This window comes from Cnephaeus nilssonii, assembly GCF_951640355.1.
Source record: "Cnephaeus nilssonii genome assembly, chromosome: 1".
In the NCBI taxonomy this organism is placed as follows: Eukaryota; Metazoa; Chordata; class Mammalia; order Chiroptera; family Vespertilionidae; genus Cnephaeus; species Cnephaeus nilssonii.
In genome coordinates this window covers 111,354,121-111,368,944 of record NC_137072.1, presented here as the reverse complement: position 1 = coordinate 111,368,944, position 14,824 = coordinate 111,354,121, and positions in this window count along the sequence as shown.

The following is a 14,824-nucleotide window of genomic DNA, read 5'->3' as shown; positions in this document are numbered from 1 at the left end:
ATTCTGTTGTTCTTCAGGAAGAAAAGCAAAGGTTCTGTTCCAGCCAGTCTCACCATTGTCCATTTCTCTTCTCCTTCTCTGAACCTAAGGGTAAAAGTGAGAGACCTGGGGCATCTGCAGAAGGAAGAGAATGATGGGAAGCAAGCATTTTCTAAGCAGGAATTTAGAAACAGGCAGAAGCTCTGCTTGTATATATATGACCTTGGAATTAGAAATACAAAATCTGCTTAAGATCCCCCATTGGGCTCCTCTCCTGGCAGCCCAACCATCAAAATCAATGACAATCATGTTAGCGTTTTGCTAATTGAACCAAACAGGAGGTAGCTGGTCTTGAGAAATCCTATAATGAAGTAATTAGTTACTCCATCAGTAAACGGAAATAATAATCACAGATTGCTAAAGCTGAAAATACACTTTCTGATTATAGATGGGAACCTGCAGCCCAGAAGTGTCTGACACCTGACATAGCTGTGAGGGACAAACCTGAAACAGACATGCAGGTCTTTTGGCTGCTGGTCTCAGATTCTTTCCACAGGATCATGAATCTCTGGAAGTTTGAACATGACTCAGTGATTTTCCTGTAAACTGGAGCATCGGGATGAAGTGACATGTTGCACACGTGGCAGCCTTTACTCCAGGTGAGGGATGGGTGGCTGAAAAGTCCATTCTGTGTGCGGCTGGGTCTGAGGCTAGGCCGTGGAGAGTCTTGGGTCACATGTACCCATTCACACACCATCGGATGATCTCACCAGCCCACTCAACATTCAAAGGCCATTTTTTCCCCTTTTTCATTTCAATTATGAGAATAATGGATCATGAATAAAGATCATTTGATTCGTTCTTGAAAAAAGCAAAAATAAAAACAAATCATCCATCATGAATTCCTCATGTTAGTCACTCTGAATATCATTTTTTTTCTCTATGTCTACTGAACAATTATTTAGAAAAACCAATCCCTCCCTTTATATCTTATATAATAAAAGCCTAATAAGCTAAGTGTCCGGTCATCCAGTGGTCCATTCAAGCAAAGCATAATATGCTAATGATATGCTAAGGCCACTCAACCACTCGCTATGATGTGCACTGACCACCAGGGGCAGATGCGCCAACCATTAGGTTAGCTTGCTGTTGGGGTCCGGCCAATCGGGACTGAGCCCTCCTGTGGTCCCTCCCAGGCTGGCCAACCTCCCACATCCCTCCCCAGCCCTGATTGTGCACCAATGGGGTCCCTCGGCCTGGCCTGCACCCTCTTGCAATCCAGGACCCCTCAGGGGATGTCAGAGAGCTGGTTTTGGCCTGATCCCACAGGCAGGACAAGGGATTCTACTGATGCACGAATTCGTGTACCAGGCCTCTAGTAGTAATAATAAATATTATTATGATCCCAAAGGCCTCATCTTATTCCCTAGTCCTCTAAGTGAGCATAGTGAGCCCCAGTGATCTATGTCTGGGTTACAGTGCTTTGTTCCAGCATGGACATTTGAATCAAGCCCAGACAAGAGAATTTTTGCTAGAACAATTAAGAAGGGTGTCCTTACTCTAATGCATGAAGCGTCTGCATTAGATGGGCCATGAAGTCTTGCTTTCATGTGGGAGAAAGTCTGCCTGAAAATAAATAAATAAATCCAAGCTGGAACAGACTTTAGAGAGCAAGAGGGAGAAGGTGAAAAGAGAGAGAGAGAGAGAGAGAGAATCCTGAAAGTAACGTTCTATTTGGATGCCTCAGATTAAATTTCCTTAAAACTAGCTCTGCCCAGATTTCCTAGTTTTTATGATCTAATAAATTCTCTTTATATTAAATCAGTCTGAGTATCTGTCACATAACTGAAAGGAAGCTAAATCATACCAGAAATGGTTTCTAATTGATATGTGCAAGTGGCAGAGGCTGAAACATGAGCCTGGCTAGTTGAGGCAGGTGTGAAGCAATGAGCATGAAAGTCCTCCAGTTCCAAGACAGAGGTTGAAAATCCTTGAGCTAATGTGTACTTATGTAGTCATTTCATGCCATATATACAATTCTATGTCCTCCTTTCTTCATTTACTCCAATTATAGTGATAATGACAATAGTTTGCAATTATTAAACATTGAGTATCATATGCTATGCATTTTCCAGGCATGCTCTCATTTTATCACCCAGTTGTTTCTATCAGGTAAGTGTTATTATAATTAACAATTAGTGTTAGCATGCCTGAATAAGAAAATGCTTACATTCAAATTCTAAAAGTATTCAAACTTAGCCCTAACCAGTCTTGGGTTTGATTCAAACTTAGCCCTAAAGGTCTTGGGTTTGATTCCAGTCAAGGGCACGTGTCCAGGTTTTGGGCTTGATCCCCAGTAGGGGGCATGCAAGAGGCAGCCAATCAATGATTCTCTCTTATCATTGATGTTTCTATCTCTTTCTCCTTTTCCCTTCCACTCTGAAATCAATCAATCAATATATATATATATATATATATATATATATATATATATATATATATATATATATATGTTTCTATCTCTTTCTCCTTTTCCCTTCCACTCTGAAATCAATCAATATATATATTGATTTTGGACATCCCTTAATGTCCAAAAGCAAGAGACTAGTTGGAATGCCTTAAATAAGCTTTAATAGAATTATTTTTAAAATGTTATTATGCTTCTTAAATTTTTCTTATTTAAAAAGTAATAGAAACTCATGAGAGAAAAATAAAAAAAAATCATTCATAATCTCTGCCACTTTAACATCTGTTGAAAACATTGTATGCAGCTAAGATCTTCCAAGATAACTGTCCCTCTATTATTTCACAATAAAGATGAGATTTAATATTAAGACTAATTTGTTATCTTCCACAATTCCTTGACATTTAGGTTATTCACAGTGTTCACTACCATAAACTACACAGAACAGAAATAACTGGCAAAATATGATTTAGAGATGTTATAAGTGAAAAAGTAGAACTCACCTGGAACATTCTGAGAAAGGCACATTTTTAAAGATCGGTATTACCAATTATGCACTGAAAGAAAACAGTTACTGGGGATATTTAAATCACCTTACTTTTTATCACCTTTACTTTTTCCCTTCCACTCTGAAATCAATCAATATATATATTGATTGAAATTTCTTTTGAGAGCCAAATTTTTTAAACTTAAACTTCTTCAAATGCCACTTCTTCAAAATAGACTCGCCCAGGCCATGGTATTTTGTGGAAGAGCCACACTCAAGGGGCGAAAGGGCCGCATGTGGCTTGCGAGCCACAGTTTGCCAACCACAGCCCCAGACCCAGTGATGTATTCTGCAGCTCTCCCAGTAAGGCATTGCAGCCTCTTTGCCCAAAGAACTCTGTATATTGGGTTGTGATATATACAGTATATAACACATTGCATTATAATTGGTTGTAATGTTTCCCCATTTAGTCTGTTTCCCTAGACAGACTGAAAGTACTTGAAACAGGGCCTATGACTTATGTATGTTGTCTTCTTAGTGCTTGGTATAGTCCCTCTTACAAAGAGATGCTTATTAAATGATGGATGAATGGTTAAATGGATATATAAATAAAAAATGTTTAAGATTGGTCCGTCTCATATATATATTCTGACTTATTTATTTTTATGTAAAACAAAAAACAAGTCATAGCAATAGAGTAAAAATAGCCACATTAATGCCTCCAGTTCCATAAATGAGATAGATTTAGCTTTCTCTGAGCAGTAGCCAATAGTAATAAAAAGGCATAGAATTATTTTCCCAATATTATAACATAATACATCAGTTAATTTTGTGTTTGCTAAAGGAGAATAAAGTCTATTTATAACTCTACAAATGTGTTTAAGTATTTTTAAAGTGATGAGAGTTTAAATGTTATTAAGTGACTAATGAGAAGGAAGGAAGACAAGAGGACAAAGGAAGAAAAAAAGCTTAATAAATTCTTAGAAAGGAAAAGTTTAGGGTCTCAGAAATATTTATTTGTTGAAACTTACTTTAGAATCTTTATCTTTTCTCGTATGCATACACATGTAAATTTTATAAGGTTCAATTTAACTTATTTTCAATCCACCATTTTCAAATAATTAGCCCTCCAACTCCTTTCTTTATCTAGGTAGGCTACCTCACCACCTATCTCATGAAGATAATATAAGCAACAAAAACAAACCAACAGTCAAAAACCTGGAAACCAGCCCTCTTCACCTGCGTACTCTTTTTTATTTTGTTGTTTCTGTGACATTGAGATTGGTGTCTCTTCTCCATCTAAAGTTTAATCCCATTACCTTCAACTTTCTTAGGGGCTTAGCTCATCAATTATCCCTCATTCTCTAATGTATTTTCCAATCTCCTCTTCTATTTATCTCTCTCCATCATGAGATAAATATCCTCAAATTTTCCCAATTGAAACAAAAGGTGTCCATTTCTCCTTCTTCCCTTCTGACTAACACTCTTCCTAACCATTCCTATCTCTTCATTTCCAAAGTCTTAAAGTAATTGTCTACCTTCACCACTTTCTCCTATTATGTCATACATGACCACATATGAATGCACTTTGAAATTAATAACTATATCCTATCTTATTTTATTGATCATTCAGCAATCTATGTAGAGAAATATATGTACCTATCTATGTACATCTTTTTCTGCAGCCCAATATCTCCCCAGAGGAACACATCTCTGAAATGGTTTCACTTCCTTCCTCCCCAATGAAATGGCCTCAGTCTAGATCACTACCAAAATAGCCTCTCATATGTCCATGTGCTTTCATGGTTATCTCTGTGACTAATTGTCTATAATGCAACCAGATTACAAATTTGTACTGTGCCCACCACTTGCATCATCCAAGGATTTGCAAAAAGTCATTAGTGTAATAGAGTAATACATTCAATGAGTCTAAGCATCATTTGCCATAAAAGGCCCTATACATTTTGTCCCCTACATGCCTCTATATAGCCTTCTCCCAGCATCCACAACCTGGTCATAATGGACTTCTTTCAGGTCCTCAAAACATTAAACTCACCAAAATCCAAATCTCACACATGCTGCTACTTTTGCTTGAAATATTATCTCCCATCATCTCTCTTTGACAAACTCTTATGAAAATTTTAAGTATAAGTTGATATCACCCTATTCCTTAATGTTCCCTGAACCTCTAGGCTATTTTAAGTGGTCTTTATCATGTGCTCAAAAAGCACACCATTCTTACTGTAAAGTAATCATTATCACACTTTCCTGAAATTCTGTATTTAATCATCTGTTTCTATAGCTAGGCTGTATGCTCAGAGAGAAAAGGGCCTCATTTACTGTTACAACTCTGAAATTTATTAGAGAGACCTAAAATTATAGACAGGAGAAAAGTGTTTATAAAATTAATGAATGGATGTTGGATACTCAGCAACTGATTAAGCCACCCATCATTTTAGATGGTTAGTGGGAACAAGTGAAGGTTGGGGTTTTTTGATTAGAATAGTGACAATTTAACTTAAGATTTACATTTAGTAACGAATGTAAGCCATACTGTCTAATATCTTTGCTAGAAAATAGTTATTGTTAAATATTAATAATTTCCATTTTCATCATGGAGTTTGCAATAAGCATTAAAAATAATACATTCACACACAGAGAGAGACACAAAAATATTGATATATTCTTCTTTCATTCAAAAGGGCCATTGTAATATATCTACTTTACCTTAGCATTCTCATTTCCCAGGACTCCTCAGCTTTGAAAAAAAAAAACTACTTATTTCCTACAATTTCCCCTAAGAACAGAAACAAGACAGGGATGCCCACTTCCACCACTCCTGTTTGACACAGTACTGGAAGTGCCAGCCATAGGGATCAGACAAGAAGAAGAAATAAAAGGCATCCAAATTGGAAAAGAAGAAGTAAAACGGTCATTATTTGCAGATGACATGATATTGTACATAGAAAACCCCAAGTCTCCATCAAAAAATTACTAGACTTAATAAATGAATTTGGCAATGTAGCAGGATATAAAATTTACACCCAGAAATCTATGGCATTTTTATACACCAATAATGAACTCACAGAAAGAGAAACTAAAAACAAAATAAAACAAAACATAAACAATCCCATTTACCATTGCACCAAAAAAATTCAGATACCTAGGAATAAACTTATCCAAGGAGGTAAAGGACTTATACTCAGAAAATTACAGGATGCTGAAAAAGAGAAAGAGGAAGACATAAACAAATGGAAAAATATACTGTTTTCATGGATTGGTAGAATCAACATTATTAAAATGTCCATACTACCCAAAGCAATCTATAGATTCAATGTAATCTCCATTAAAATACCAAAGGCATATTTTAAAAAAACCTAGAACAAACTCTCCAAAATTCATCTGCAATAAAAAAGACCCAGAATAGCTGCAGCAATCTTGAGAAAGAAGAACAAAGTTGGAGGGATCACAATACCAGATATCAAGCTATATTACAAAGCCACTATCCTCAAAACTGCCTGGTACTGGCAAAAGAATAGAAATATAGACCAATGGAACTGAACAGAGAACCCAGAAATTGACCCAAGCCATTATGCTCAATTAATATTTGCCAAAGGAGGCGGGAGCATACAATGGAGTTAAGACAGACTCTTCAATAAATGGTGCTGGGGAAATTGGAAAGATACATGAAAAAAATGAAATTAGAACACCAACTTACACCATACACAAAAATAAACTCAAAATGGTTAAAGGACTTAAAATAAGACAGGAAACCATAAAAATCTTAGAAGAAATTATAGGCAGCAAAATAACAGAATTTGTTGTAGCAATATCTTTACCAAGACAGCTCCTAGGACAAGGGAAACTAATGAGGAAATAAACAAATGGGACTACATCAAAATAAAAAGCTTCTACATAGCAAAATAAACCATCAACAAAACAACAAGAAAGCCCACTGCATGGGAGAACATATTTGCCAATGTTATCTCCAAAAGGTTTTAATCTCCAAAATTATAGGGAACTCATACAACTTAACAAAATGAAGGCAAACAATCCAATTTAAAAAATGGGCACAGGATCTAAATAGACACTTTTCGAAAGAGGACATACAGAAGTCTAAAAGACATATGAAAAAATGCTCAAAGTCACTAATTATCTAAGAGATGCAAATCAAAATAACAATGAGGTACCATCTCACATCTGTCAGAATGGCTACCATCAACAAATCAAGAAGTGACAAGTGCTGGCAAGAATGTGGAGAAAAAGGAATCCTCTTGCACTGCTGGTTGGAATGCAGATTGGTGCAGCCACTGTGGAAAATAGTATGGAACTTCCATTTGTCCCAATAATTCTATTTCTGGGAATATATCCCAAGAAAACAAGAACACCAATCAGAAAGGATATATGCACCCCTATGTTCATAGCAGCACAATTTACAATAGCTAAGATTGGGAAACAGCCTAAGTGCCCATCAGCAGACGAGTGGATTAGAAAACTGTGGTACATCTACACAATGGAATACTATGCTGCTGTGAAAAAGAAGGAACTCTTACCATTTGCAACAGCATGGACGGAACTGGAGAGCAGTATGCTAAGTGAAATAAGCCATTCAGAGAAAGATGAATATCACATGATCTCACTCATTTGTGGAATATAATGAACAACATAAACTGATTAACAAAAATAGAACCAGAGACATAGAAACATTGAACAGACTATCCAATCTATGAGGGAAGGTGGGGGGTGAGGGGGTAAGAGATCAACTAAAGGACTTGCATGCATGCTTATGAGCATAACCAATGGACACAGACAGTAGCAGGGGGGTGGGGGTGAGGGCATGTGCTGGGGGTGGGAGCAGCCAGGGAGAGGTCAATGAGGGAAAAAGGAGATTCATGTAATACTTTAAACAATGAAGAATTTAAATTAAAAAATGAAAGTTATAGATACTGTGATGAAGAACAGCAGTAGATATGAAAATTTTAGTTAAGGTTTACAATAGGGTATCAAAAAAATGGGATTGGTAAAAAAATTTATTTAAAAAAACTACTTAATTTCCTCACCATTTCATATATTTTCATTGATCAGCAACTTTACATCTTTCTATTAGCTTTTCTCTCTCCCTGAAAGACCTTCCTTCTTTCAGATTTCCTCTTTTTTAGCTACTTAAGGCAACTAAAACTTCACCACTTTTCTGTAGAGTTCATAAAAGTGGAAGTCCTTTTTTTTTCTCATTTTTATCTCCCAGAATAGCACTGTATTCAGGACAGATGTGAATCTCTGAAAAATGAATAAATAAAGTCAATAAAGTGAAGGAAAGAATAGGTGTGTGAATGCACAGAATGATAGCTGAGCAGATGAAACAGTGGATGAATGAAATGAATGGATGAATAAATAAATAAAGTTTAAAAATGGATCTACCCCTTGGACATCCCTCTGAATTGTTTCAGGGATGGGGATACCTATGCCTCAACTCATCTCATTGGTTAGTAAACTAAATCTCAAAGATATTATTACATGTACAAGTGATCCAGCAACAAGAACCATAATGGGGAGAAGAACTCATTCTCCTAAGTTCATGAGGAGTCTGTGTCCCAGGCTGAGATGTACTAACATCAATAGTAAACACCATTGGATAACCACAAATGTCTCTCCCACCAAATCTCATATAACCTCAGGTTTCTCCAAATCACAGATTACCTCTCTACTGTGCCAGAATTTGGACTTGACAAGCTCTAAGATCATTCCAGATTGAAGAATTTGTACTTTACTACAGACCCTGAAAAGGACAATGGGAGAAATGAGTCTCAGACAGAAATCAGTCAAGTGTCCAATCAGGAAAATGGAAGCCACCCTAAGTATTTTAACAGAGCAAATTTAGTATGAGCAACTAGTTAATTAGGTAGGGGCTAGAGGTAAGAGGCAAACAGGTGTCATGAAGATTAAATAGACAACAACTGCAGGCAGCAGCTGCCATGGTCAGGGCTAGGGGACACTGTCTGTTCTTGCAAGGGCAGTTCAGGTGCATTGCTAAGGCCACACAAAATGAATGACAAGCAAATAGAAAAAGCCAATCTCTTGCTCCTGTTTGACCTTTAAGGCTTTATCTAGCACCATTTATTGGTAAATCCTAACAGTTGGCAAAACAGAAAAATCAGTATGCAGGTTCTCAGCTTTGGCATTAAAAGGAAGAGTACAGAAAGATGGGTTTGGTGCTGAGATGTTGCAAAATGAGAGCTTAATATAAGGCAAATATAGTAATTTTGTTTCCTAAAAACATAGACACTTCCATTGTTAGGGGAAAACAAAATATCCTTTAATAACACTGAGATCCTGCAGAAGAGCAGCTGAATAAGCAAAATGTAAATGGGAGATATGGAAAGAAAAACTAATTTTATATCCTTTGGTAGCCAGTGGGAAGAGACCCAAATGGAATATACTAGACTGGAAAATTAAAACGTTCATATGACATAAACAACGTCTCTACATAAAAAAGCAATCTACGTGGAAGAGAGGAGAGCAGAATCTGGGTCTTTCCCCAGGGAGGCTAAGCAGGCTTAACACACTAGGATGACATACAGAATATCCGTTAAGACCCAAGACTCTGAAGCCAGGACAGCCAACTATTAAACACTGTTGCTTACCACCTCTGTGATTTACACACTCACCGCCCTAGTCTGTGTTTTTACTCATTAAAATTGAGACACAAGACTATTTTCTTCCCAGAACAAGTCCATAAGATGATTTTAAGGAATAAATGAAATATGATCTTAAAGTGACTTGGCACATAGTATGAATCCAATGCATGGGAGCTATGATCAGTGAATCGGCCTCATCCCCTCTGACCTTCTGCTGGCCGTTGCCATATTTTCTTCAAAAATTAAAAAGTTGACAGTTTAGGACTCCTTTGTGGATGAGAGTGTGTCAAAGAAATTTCTAGAACTAAGGAGGTTACTAAGTTCATTCTTATTCTCTACCTACATATGGAAGAGCCCCAAATCCCCCCAACCTCTGCCATTAAACAGAATTACTCTAAATTACTCTGACTAACTCTGAACTATTTTTTATGCCCAAAGCCCAAGGGATCCCCATTCCTGTCCCCAGCTGGTCCAAATTTTTAGTCATACCCTATTCTCCCTCGATGACATCTTTGTCTTCTGCCTGGCCTCACATCAAACACATATTAAACTACACAAATTCATTAAACAGCATATGAGTTAAACATAGATTAGAACAAAACAAAGTAGTCTTCTGTCCTTTAACCCACTTGATCTTCAGTTTAGAGAAATGTTTCTGTGAGCATGCCTATGTTTTCTCTACTGGTTAGCATTATGAATCTTCACTTTCTCTACTTGAATTTCAATTATTCTATTTTTTTTCATAAAGGGAGCTGACCGTGGGGGAAATAAAAACTTTGGAGAAAAATTTTTGGCAATTTGTATCAAAGATAGAAGAGAAATTATATTCTGTTGATAAAATAAAAAAATATATATAGAATGAAAAGCTCTGTGAATCCAGAAATAACTACAGAATTTGAACAGGGCTAGAGCAAAACAAAACATGTGTTTGGGCCATCTGTCATTGGTCCATAGAACATAGTGAGGGGTTTACTCAAATTCAATTGGTAGATACAATGACAAAATGAGCAAAACTCATTTAATGTTGCCTCCAAAGTCAAGTAAGGGTTTGCCACATTGGATATTCCCACAAATTGCATCACTATTTTCCCTTATTTTAAGTAATTATCCACAAGGGTCCTCCTTCCGAGGGTAAACATTCTCTCATGGGCTGTTGCAATTGGTTTAATGGGAAGTGCTTAAAATGTTTTCTGTTTTCTCGGAATCCTAATGACTCTTCTAACACAGACTCAGATTTGAAGAACTGCAGCTGAAGCTATAAATGGAAAGTGTAAATTACGTCTCCAGATGTGGGGAATGTTTCCCATCAAACAACAACATTCTCCTGCCTCCTAATCTAAAATATAATAATAATGAGATAGTTCGTGGGCTTAAAGCAAGTATTTTTTTATGCTTGCACATCATATGCACATGGTATGATCATAACTTTTTAAAGATTTGCATTGGAAAATAAAAGAAGAGATGATGAGGTGATAATTGCTTTGGGATAAAAATGTAAATGCCATGGATTTTTCTGAGGTTAAGATTTTTCCCAATTGTTTGTTTTTATGTAATTTCTCAGTCCTGTGTCTTAATTCCCATTTGCAGACAGTTTTTCAGTTCATGATGCACTCTTATTGTGTGATTTCATTCTTTAGGCATCACAACAATATTTGAGGAAGGAATTACTACTATTCCTCACTGATGGGTAAGGAAACCGAGGCCCAGAGATGCAGCGATTCCTTGATCAAGGTCACACAGCTATCAAGAAGCAGCACTGGGATTGAAGCCCAGGCTGGCCTGGTGACAAAATGAATGCCTTTTCTAGAAATCCTTATTGTCAGCACTCCCTGCTCTCAATCTCTTTGTGAGCCTCAAGAAACCTCCTGGAGAATGTCACACAGGGAAATGGTTTCTTACTTCCATCCCTGAAGATTTTAAAGACAGAGGCTACTTCTCATTAATCTCTATACCCTCAGGGTCTCATAAAAGGCTGGTAACAGAGCATCATCCGTTAGACCTTAGGCTGTGAGACCACATTAACCTACACTCACTGAGTCCTATTGGGAAGGGAAGCAGGACAGAGATGAAGACCTGCATTCTAGTCCCTGAGACTCCGTGGGGAAGGCAAAAGGGGAAAGGAGAATGGTAAGGGATGGAAGCTGAGAATGAGGACAGAGAGCTCCAAGATTCCCCAGAGGAACACTCATGGCACACGATGACCAGGTTTTGGTTGACCTCCAATAAACTTTATGGCACCAGGATGAGAGAAGTGGGACTGAACAAAAAGTCATCAAGAGCTGAGTGGCTGGTGCACACTTTTCTTAGACTCAGCAGGAGAACCAACTACAGGGGAAAAATAAAACACATAGGTTCCTAAAAATAACTTGTTCTACTCTCACACTGATAAATTGTACATATTTTATTTAATTTTTTTAATATTTTATTGATTTTTTACAGAGAGGAAGGGAAAGGAATAGAGTTAGAAACATCAATGAGAGAGAAACATCTATCAGCTGCCTCCTGCACACCCCACATTGGGGATGTGCCCGCAACCAAGATACATGCCCTTGACCGAAATCAAACCTGGGACCCTTCAATCCACAGGCCGATGCTCTATCCACTGAGCCAAACCGGTTAGAGCTTTATTTAATTTTGTTGGGATTATTGGGGTGGCATTGGTTAATAAATTATATAGGTATAAAGTATATAATTCTGTAATATTGTATTGTGTGTTAGCTATTCAAAGCCAAGTCTCTTTCCGTTATCATTTTCCCCCCTTCATTCCCTTCCACCCCGCCACCCCCCTTTCCCTGTGGTATATTTGATACTGTTGTAATAACCTGGTTATTAATTAACAGGAAAGGAGTAAAGGGAAGCAAGATAACATAGGCATGCCATTTGTGCCAGGAAGATGCAGTTAATATTCTCCAGGTCTGTTCCCCACAGATAGATGAGGGAAGTGACTGGACAATAGATACATGCCCAGTAAGATCTGGGTGATGTGGGAAAGTGCTTACTTGTCAGTCACATCTGGGAACAGGGCATTGGCCAGAGTAGGCATGGCCACTGCAGGGTATGAAATATGAGATACGTAGGTTCCTGAACAGAGGATGTTCCCTTTCTTGGCCCTCTTGCACTCCTGGGTCTCCTATTGCAGGGGGAACACATCCCTACATTAGTCCACATGGCTCACAGCCATGGGGAGCCCACACACAATAGACTAATGGACTGTGACTAGCCTGATGCTACAGGGGACCCAGTTCTACCATGGAATGGAAACTCTAGACACTGGCTTTGCTTCTAGCTCTGCTGAAGCCCCAGCTGCACATTTTCCAAGACTGGATTAAGGAAAATGGGACTTTGGAAACCGAGGGATATAATTTCATGCAAGTAAAAGTCATTCATTCTCGCATGCAAGTCTTAGAAAATTATTTTTCTCAAGATACCGAAGAACCCAACCCCTAATTCCCAGTGGGGAATAGGATAACCCACTCCTACTAGCATCGGAGAAGTTCCATCCATACAGTCCTCTGATAACACATTTACACAATGGAGTACTACTCAACCACACAAAAGGAAGAAAAGCTCACCTTTTGCTACAGCATTGATAGACCTGGAGAGTATTACACTAAGTGAAATAAGCCAGTAAGAGAAATACAAATACTATATGATTTCACTTACATGGGGAATCTAATGAATACAATTTTACACCTTTAAAGATAAAGACAGACAAATTTATCAGTCTTAAAAACAATACTAACTAGCATCTACTGAATTATTAATCTGGGTCAGTCACTCAACTGAATGGTCCGCCTACATTGCTCATTTTTAAGCCTCATAACTCTCCTCTGAAATAGTTATTTTCTTTTCCCTTTTACAGATTAGCAGAATAATACTCAGAGAGGTGAGTTACTTGCCCAGAGTCACAAAACCAAAACTTTATAAGCACTTTCTCTTCTGTCAAACAGGGATTATAACAGCTCCCTATTGGGGTTGATGTCAGGATAAAAAGAGAAATGTATGTATTGGAACAGAGCCTAGCATACAACAAATAACAAGTCTTGTTATTGAAAGCAGAGGAGCAAATGTGGTTTGAATGAAGGTAATTGAAGTCCCAGGTTTCACAGCCAAATACAAGGGTTCAAACACTTGCTCTGACATTTTCATCTTTGTGGGTTATCTTGGTTCTAAACATCAGCCTGCTTCCTTATGTCTAGATACTAATAACAACAATAGAAAATGCCTTGTGAAGCTGTTGTGATAATTAAATGAGGTTTTACTTTCTGGTATGAAATGCATAAAGTCCAACTATACCTAAAACATGAAGGGCCTTCAAATAAAAAGGGACTCTGTGATGTGGGTGGGTGAGATCAGCCTTTATATAATAAGTCATGTTATTTCTTTTTAGGTTTACATCATATTATTAAATTAAGTGACATTTTTTGGCAGATTGAATAACAGTAACAAACATTCAGTTCACAGCCATGATATAATATGCACATGCACTTAAAAGCCTCTCTGACAGTCAGCCTGAGACAAATTCATAAACATGTATTTTATAACCTGCTTAGTTGGATATTAAATAATTAGGCTGTATTCATCTATCAATTACTCGATGAATGAAAATAGAATATTTTCAGAATGAAGGATGTTCCTTTTCTAAGGTGGTTGATGGGGTGGGGGGAGGTGGGTTTCTTCCTCAGATCCCGGACATCTTTAAAATACCTGATGACATGATGATGAACACATCAACAGAAGCACCAAATGACCAACCAACAGGGAGCCTGTCTTGCCATGAACAAATATCTCTTTGGCTATAGCATTGAATAAATATTCTATTTACACAGCCTTTCTTTACCCAGATATATCCTAAAAGAAGAGAATTATTTTTATGAGCCCATCCATTGTTTTGATAAATAAGTTGATGAATACCTCCAACAAGCCAGAAAATAAAATAAAAAATAGCACAGAGAAATCTAAAGCAGTTTCATGACTTGACCGATGTTACACACTTAGAAAGCAAAAAGAGTTAGTTCTCAAACACATGGCTCAGCTCTGTTGGGTTGCTCCTGGCATGTCCTCTGGCCACAATAGCACTTACTTGGTTTCTGTCATCATGATGGAAGATGCAACTTCAAGGGGGGCAAGATTCAGTAAGAATTAGCTCCAAAAGACAAATGATGCTGTTGTTCAGAAGGATTTTGCCTAGGACAGTAATCATTATTGGGGGGTGTACAGAGATATGCACCAATCCCAATGCTAAGCACTGGATCTCCC